The following is an 8,333-nucleotide window of genomic DNA, read 5'->3' as shown; positions in this document are numbered from 1 at the left end:
TTGGCATGATTTTTATAGGTGTTAAAAATTAGCAATAAATATATTTCCTTTTTTTATAATACAAATGTTTTTTATGTTTATAAATGATTTGGTAATAATAATATCCATTAATTCCATGATAATTTTTAGAAAAGTCCCAATATTTTGGGTATCAAGTAATTTTTGGAAAAGTCCTAAAATAATGAGCAAACTAATAAAAAAGGACAGAATACAGGCTAAATCTGCGAAACCGACCGAAATGAGTTTTTTCGAAGTTTTAACCAGTATTCTGTGTTTTTCTGTAAACAAAATTTAGTTTGAGATTTTTTCATAAATTGATCTAAAATTTTAGGACTTTTCTAGAAATTTCCCTTTACTCTAAACATAGAATCCGTTTTTAACAAAGATCGTTGTTTCCCGATAACCCCTTTGTAAACGCCGTCGACAGCTAAGGCTACTTTATTTTCAAATAAATAAATTCGATCCAAATTCACTCGACTTGAATTGTAGCCCGTTTTCATCTTATTAACTTGACCCGTTAATATCTAGGGTTTATGTTTTATTTTGCTGGCCATAAACCTCCTCCCACTCCTCTCTGTCTGCCTACTGAACGATTTCAATGGGTTCTAAAAGCAAAAGCAAGAACAAAAATGGGGCAAAGAAAAATCCAGATGCTAACAAGGCGGTAGAAGTCGCCGGAAACCGCGAGTAATCACAGACGACAGGTTTGAGCTATCGCAGAAGGATCCTAGGTTTCAGGATGTGCTGAAGCACAAAACAAAGGTGGCGATTGATTCGCCTTTTAGTCGTATGTTCACTGATAAGAACTTCTCTACTTCTTCTGCTTGTGTAGATAAGCGAGGCAGAGCTAAACAAGATGGAGATTCATTTCAAAGTACTCTTAAACACTATTATTGAATGGACGATGAAGAAAAGAAACAGCAAAAACAATCTGAGGATTCGGATGACGATGACGACGTGGAAAGCGACAAATAGAAGGAAGAATATGAGAGCGATGATGCCGAAATTCTGAAGGCAGTTAAGCAAACATCGTCTAAATTCAAATCAGCGCCGGAATTGGAAACGGAATCCTCGGAAGAAGAAGAAGAGGAAGAGGAAGAGAAAGAAAAAGGTGAAGAGGATACTACAACGGATACGGATGAAGATGATGAAGCTTATCTAGAGGAGGAAACTACTGGTTTGCAGGTGAATCTCATTTATAATATTCTGTGCGATAGTTTTTCCAAAAAAATGATTATACTAATTTTCTGTTGTGGTTTCTAATGAAAATTTTGAAACTTAAATGGAGATAGCTGGAGTAGAATGTACCTGAAATTGACAAAGAAACTCACAGGCTCGCAATTGTTAATTTGGATTGGAATCAAGTTCAGGTGAGTGAGATTCTTTGTTCTTTTGCATATACTCTGTGTGGAATCAACAACTGTTGAATGTTTATACAGAAGCACTAGGGTGCCACAGGGACAAGAAATTTGGTATAATTGATTATTTGTTAAAGTTTACTTACTTTGGCAAAAAAGGACCACTTTGCAATTTTGAAGACAAACTACATTAGTTTTAGCCTACATTTGACATACTAATGATGAGAGTAAAGATAAAACTTTTTTGGTAAAAGTGTGGAATTATACATAATTGGTTTCCAAACGTCAATATGGATTATAGTTTCACTCTATCTATTCAGAACACTTTTGAAGTACATGAACTTGTGAATGATTATGGCTTTTCTTGGAACTGTTTTCTCTGTAGTGTTCATATATGTAGACATGGTTTAGTTCTCTCGATCATTTCCTTTATAGCTATATAATCTTTCAATGTGGTCAACTTTGTGCATGTATTTCCTAAAAGCTTGAATCTACTATTATCTTATTTATTTACTGCTATGTTTTTTTGGCTTGTTTTATGCAAATTTAGCCTTGGTACAAGATATAGTTTCTTTATTATTGGTCTACTAGGAAGAAAATGTGATTTTTTGAGGGTGCAGCAGGGTGTTACTTCTTTGTCCTTCAATTATTGACCAAGAATACATAGGATTGTGGCCATCTCAAAATTCATAACAATGATAAGGCTAAAATCTTTAAGTAGAATACAATTAATCATTCCACTTTATAATTTGGACATGGACACATGAGGTTGAAGTTAAAGAAGGATAAGTGATGAATGAAGATAATTTCTGTTTTGGACTTACTTGTTCTATTAATCTATCCTTTGCTTTCTTTATCTGTTGTGCAGTCCCTAAACATTGCACTTTTTCTCTTCTTCTTTAGGCAGTTGACTTGTATGTTGTGTTAAGCTCATTTCTGCCAAAAACAGGGCAGATTTTGTCTATATCTGTATTATTCACTTCTATAGTTACAGACTTTTAAATTGTAGAAAAAGTGAAAGTAGGATGCTATATTTGGACAAAAGAACACTTTCTCAACTTATTTTTTTTTTTTTTTTTTTTCGTATCAGGTACTATTTTGCAGTGGTGGTACGCGATTCAGTTGCTGCAGCTGATTACATTTATAGAACCTGTGATGGAATCGAGTTGAAAGGTCATCAAATATGCTGGATTTGAGGTTTATACCAGACTCTATGGAGTTTAAACATCCTCCACGTGATGTTGCAACCGAGGTATTGTCATTTCTTCCTATTACAATACACCATTGTACTTTGAAAAATCTACTCAATTGTAGTTATATAAGTCGGTAGATTTTTGTAAGTATAGTGTCCTAAGAGCATCTCCAATGGTAAAGTTATACTTTGACTTAAAATTATTTTCACCTCATCATTCCATTAGCTTTAACCTCTAGTTAAACGACCTCTCAAATGGTTAACCTTTTCAAAAAGTTTTATTTATTTATTTTTTATTTTTTTTAAATTATAAATAATCAATCTCTACACCTCTACTTACTCTCACTTATTCTATTGGAGCAAGAAAGGAATTACAAGCAAGTAGAAAGAGCATCTTTTAGTGGAGGGGTAAATTAGGTATTTTTACTAATATAGTTTGTTATGTCAGATACTCAGACAGTATAAGCAGATAGTGGGGTAGGAGAGTGGATCATCTTTTCGAAATTGACCCGTTATTCTATTGGTGTTACAGGAGTGCAGCTTATGTGTGTCAGGTTGCACACAAGCAACATAAGGGTGATATGGAGAGGGAGGAGGAGAGAGAACATAATAATGACTCGTATGAACAAACTCAGGCTTCAAAAGTGGATTTAAAGAAAGATAAACATGAGATGTCAATGCTTCTCAAGTCTGTTAAAATGAAAATCAAAACAACTCCCGTTATTGCCTTCTTCTGATGCTAAGAAATCTAAGAGGAAAGGGTAATAATGGGCACAAATTTTCATGGGATTATTGTTTGTGTGAGATCGGTATGCAATTTTGTTTTTTTTTTCTTCAATTTTAATGTTATGGTTATAAAGTTTTGTATTCCTCACCATATTTATTTGTTTTGGATTCATTTTTAGAGGTTAAATGCAAGAAAAATAGAAACCTAATGTTTATTCTTATTGCAACATTAAAAAAGTGTTAGTAGGAGAGAGGGGATATGAATAAAATAAATTAAAAGTACAATGTTGGTAATATGGAAAGGAGTAGGATGTCATTCTACATAAATAAAAGTAGGATGGAACCCTACAAATGGTATAGATGTAAACCATAATCCATCTCAACAAACAAAACTCTCTCTCTCTCTCTATATATATATATATATATATATATATATATATATATATATATATATATATATATAGAGAGAGAGAGAGAGAGAGAGTTTTGTTTGTTGAGATGGATTATGGTTTACATCTATACCATTTGTAGGCTTAAGTTATTTTGTTAACACTATGTATTGTGTTATTGTATTAATCATTGTGGACCAATGAAATATGTAATATTTAAATGAAAATGATTTTCATAAAATAGATTTCAAATAAATGAAAAGGTCTTCACATTTAATGAAAAAGGATCAGGAAGGGTATATGTGTACATTTGCCCTCTCCATTAAAATAGGAAACTGCTCCATTTTCATAACTTCCCCCGCATAATCCCTACAACTACACATAAGTCCGGATTCCACTACTCTCTGTTTTGGAACACGAAATCAATGAAAATCTCCTATAATCAACCAAAAATAGCGGTAGATTGTGTTGTTTTCTTAGTATAAAGTGTTATAGTATTGAAGATTGTTCGAAAAAAAAGAAATTGCAGTAGAATGAGGAATACAAGGACGAGTTCTTTCAAATCGAAATTTAAGAACACACAAGCAACGATTTTGAATCTAGATGAAGATGATGATGATTTCGTTACTCCGTCTGGAGGTAATTTTTTTTTTAAAGTTTTTTTTAAGGTAATCGTCTGAGTACAGAACATTCTTTTGGAATTTTTGAAAAATGAAGTAGATGCATGTGGTTATGTTCGTTTAAGTAACAAATAACAAAAATCTGTAAAAATGGAGTATTTTTTTCATTAGGGTTTTCTGAAATTGGGCATTTACATACGAAGTTAAAATTTTTACTATACATAAATTGGTAATGTGATTCTTGAAGAAATTGTGTTTGTTATTGTGTATTTTGTGTGTGTTTTGTAACCGCGAGAATCGATGTTGTTTCTGTCCTGTATTTCGTTTAGAGATATGTTGTTGGGGTTGTGATGTAAGTCAGACTACATGATATTCTGTAAGAAGTAAAAGGTTAGTTATTGATTTGCATTCTTCCAGAATACTAACTATGTAAAACGGAGTGAACGTAGTTGCTGTTGTGGTAATTTAGGGTGTTAATGTTTTCTTTGTTATTGAAATTTTTTCTAATACTATAATGTTGTATTGTTTTAATTAATTTGGTATTTTTGTTTTTATAATTTGTAGTTTTATTTCTATTATTTTGATGTTGTAGTAAAGTTGTATGTATGGTGTGTATGTAATTCTAACATAATTAGTTTAATTAAATGTGTTAAATTCGTAAAGAATGTGTAACATGTGAAGGGGATGTAGTGGTTAAATAAGTCTAAGTCTCACACAATCTTTAAAAATTAATGTTCATATTGGGATTAATATTGGGTCTTTGTATATGTGTTTGTTTGTCTGTGTTTGTTATTGTGATCTGTGAGGCTTTAGTGTTATTGTAGTAAAGATGTGGTTTTAATTTTAACATAAAAAGTATACTTATGTTTATTGCGTTCTTACAGAATGAACAAAAGCAAAATTGTAATAGAAGCACTGTAACAAAATTGTGTTTGTGTACATTATACGTATTAGAATTCTGATAGAATTTACTCCTACTAATTATAATTCTAGTCGATTCATTGTAAAATAGTCAATGTAACACACTTTATGTGTGTCTATGTTATGCTAATTAGCATTCTAATAGAATTTGGTCCTAAAAATTAAAATTCTAATAGAATCATTGTTAGGGTATGTGTGTACATGCTTACATAATTGTAACAGAAGTAAGTGTATATTGGGGTCATACAGATTGGAATGTAACTGTTTAATATGGAGATTGCTATTAACTAAATGTGTATGTTTTTATTACTGAGAAGTCTGATGAATTAATTTTTTTTTTAGTATTTGGTTTTAATTCTTGTAGAAACATGTTTTAGATTTGTGTTTCATCCTTACAGAATGAAAAGTTGTATAATACTTTTAGTTTTTATAAGTAATGAAGTATGGCTGGTTACTTTGACAACTATTATTAACCAACGTTAATCATTCATTTCATTAGTTGTTGCAGAAGCTGATCCAGTCCCAATTAATGTTGATACTTCAAGCCAAACAAAGGTGAGAAGGAACTACCGTACCAGATCAACACCCGTTAAAGAGAATACCAGTACTCAACGTACATGTAGATTAAAATTTTTTGGTTTATGAAGGAAAATAACAATAATTTTAGAAAATGTTGATAGCCAATATGTATTAATTGTTAATTAATGAAGCAGAAGGTGGCGGAAGTGGACAAAATGATATGAATATTGTTGGATCAAGCAAAACAAAGAAACAGAGGAAAAAAACTTCAAAATCAGAACATGGAAAGAACAATGTTGAATGTGGTAAGACAGGTTAGATAATAAGTGCATGTAATTAATGAGTTCAACTATATGTTTCTGATATGGCTAATATAGAGTTTATTATTCTATTGAAGTTGTATTATAAAATTAGTAATTGTTTTTTTTGTGATATAACAGATTTTGACAAAGATAAGAAAGACACAATACAAATTGACAACACAAATGTAAGAAGTCTGAAAAGGAAGGGTTCTGATAGAAATACACCTGTTAAGGACAATAAGAAATCGTCGGATGCAAGTGGTGAAAGGAAAAAATCAAGAGGTTTAAATGAGATTTTTATGGAGAGGATTAGTGGGTCAAAGAAAAACAATGAAAAGGATAATATTGGTGTGGATATGGAAGATAAGGAAGATGTTGTAGAAAGGAACAAGGTGGTGCAAGATGCACATTCAAAGAAAGGTCCAAAAAGAAAGAAAGGAAAAGTAGAACATGAAAATGATAAAATCAAAACAATGGAGGGGAAGGTCAGAAAAATAAGCAAGGACCATCCAGAAGGTTATAGAAGACTTGCAACTAGGATGACTCCTGGAAGGATAAGTTCAGCTGTGAAAGTAATGTCACCCGCATAGAAAAATGGGATTGTGTCAATGGGTTGGTTCACTTCTTCATATTGACATAGACACTACTCCGGGTTTACTTAACTACTATCTGTTAGATCACTATGATCCAGATAGTAGCCGTCTAGTTCTGGAAAATATGGTCATAACAATTACGAAAGACACAGTGCATGAGATGTTGGGTTTACCAAATGCGGGGGAAGACTTTCTGAGGTTGAGTAGTTGTGATAAGGATAATGAAGTTCTGCAAGAATGGAAAGGCCAATACGACAAAAAAGGGTTCAATGGTGAAGAATACCTGAAAAGGATCAAAAACACAAAGCAAGACAGTCTTATGTTTAGGCTGAATTTCCTGACCCTTTTCATTAACACATTTGCTGAATCTACTTTGAGTGGTACAAATCAAATTAATGTTGTAAATAAGTTGGTGTTGGTAAAGGACTTCTCTAAAATTGATTGGTGCAAGTATATCCTAGATTGTTTGGTAAGCAGAAAACAACTGTGGAGAAGAAATGATAAGACATGCTATTACAGTGGACCTATACTAGTTTTGACGGTAATATTGTTGTGTATATTAAATATTTACTTTATTTTATGACAGTAATATCTATAATGAATTACTTAATGAACTTTAATCTTTTTTGATGTAGCTGGTGTATGTATATAGAATGAAGTTTACAGGTTTGAAGATAGTGAAAAGGTTACCGTTTGTTAGAAATGTTACTGGTTCTTTACTTGAGAAAATAGAGAAGATTGAAATTAGTGTTGGGGGGTTTGGTAGGCAGTTACCGGAAAACTTTGAGGATATTGGTGATGATGATGGAATGGTTGATGAAGATGATATGTTGGACGGGATGATGAGGGATTATGGTGACGAGGAGGTAAGCTATAAATTCACTAAGAATTCAGAACAATATTTCTTTCATAATTGTAAAAAATGATAGTTTAATATGAAACATAAATGCAGATATTGCTGATTTAAATCGAATGACTTGATTTATAGTTATTGATCTATTTGGAACATTAATTTTTTTTAGAATATTAATCATGATATGTTAATATAAAACTTACAGACATACGTGGCTGTTATCAAGCATAGCTATGGAGTAATATTGTCTGAAAAGAAGAATATTGAAAAAGCTCTAAAACATGGAATTGAGAAATTCCCAGACAGCTTGAGCTTGAAGGAGTGGTGTGAAAAAAACGAAAAATTGTTCAAAGAAGTTAATAATGCAGAGAGTGGAGGAATGAAAGACAAGGATCCTAGTTTTGATGGCCATAGTAACAAAGGAGATGCAGATGGTGGTAAAGATGTAACGCCCCAATTCTGGTATGTTATTTAAATATTTGTTTTTTTTTAAGTTTTCAAGAGGAACTCGACGAGTCAGTAGCCCGACTCGTCGAGTAGAGACGGGATTTTGAGCACGTTTAAGTTGGCTACTCGACGAGTCCGCCAGTCTGGAAGAAACCCTAATTTCAAGGGTTTGCACCCTATTTAATCAACTTTTGGGACCTCAAGTCAGCCCCCATCACCCCCCCAGAGTATCCTTCTCGAAACCCTAGCAATCTCTTAGCATTTTGTGTGTTTTGGTGTGATTCTTTGAAGATCTTAAGAGAAGAAGGAAGGTAGATCAAGAGGAGAAGAAGGAGATCCAAGATCTTTGTGGCATTTCAGAGTATAGTAAGGTATAACTCGCCCCTTTTCTGTTTCTATGCTTAAATCCCCAT

At 32.5% G+C, this 8,333-nt stretch overlaps 1 long non-coding RNA gene across 3 annotated transcripts; it reads left to right on the top strand.

Annotated features, from left to right (window-relative positions):
- The first annotated feature begins 519 nt into the window (after positions 1-519).
- Positions 520-3,491, top strand: LOC145109077 (uncharacterized). 3 transcript variants are annotated; one of them, XR_013708742.1, is made up of 5 exons: positions 520-762; positions 833-1,185; positions 1,293-1,370; positions 2,449-2,610; positions 3,083-3,491. It is a non-coding gene; the product is annotated as an uncharacterized LOC145109077 (long non-coding RNA). The 3 variants fall into 3 exon arrangements; XR_013708741.1 differs by having other exon boundaries at positions 521-704; XR_013708740.1 differs by having other exon boundaries at positions 527-1,185.
- The last annotated feature ends 4,842 nt before the right edge of the window (positions 3,492-8,333 follow it).

Source organism: Lactuca virosa, chromosome 4 (assembly GCF_052849685.1).
Source record: "Lactuca virosa cultivar CGN04683 chromosome 4, Lactuca_virosa_CGN04683_v6, whole genome shotgun sequence".
NCBI classification, from domain to species: Eukaryota; Viridiplantae; Streptophyta; class Magnoliopsida; order Asterales; family Asteraceae; genus Lactuca; species Lactuca virosa.
The sequence above is the reverse complement of the archived record's forward strand: the minus strand, read 5'-3'. Positions and strand labels throughout refer to the sequence as shown.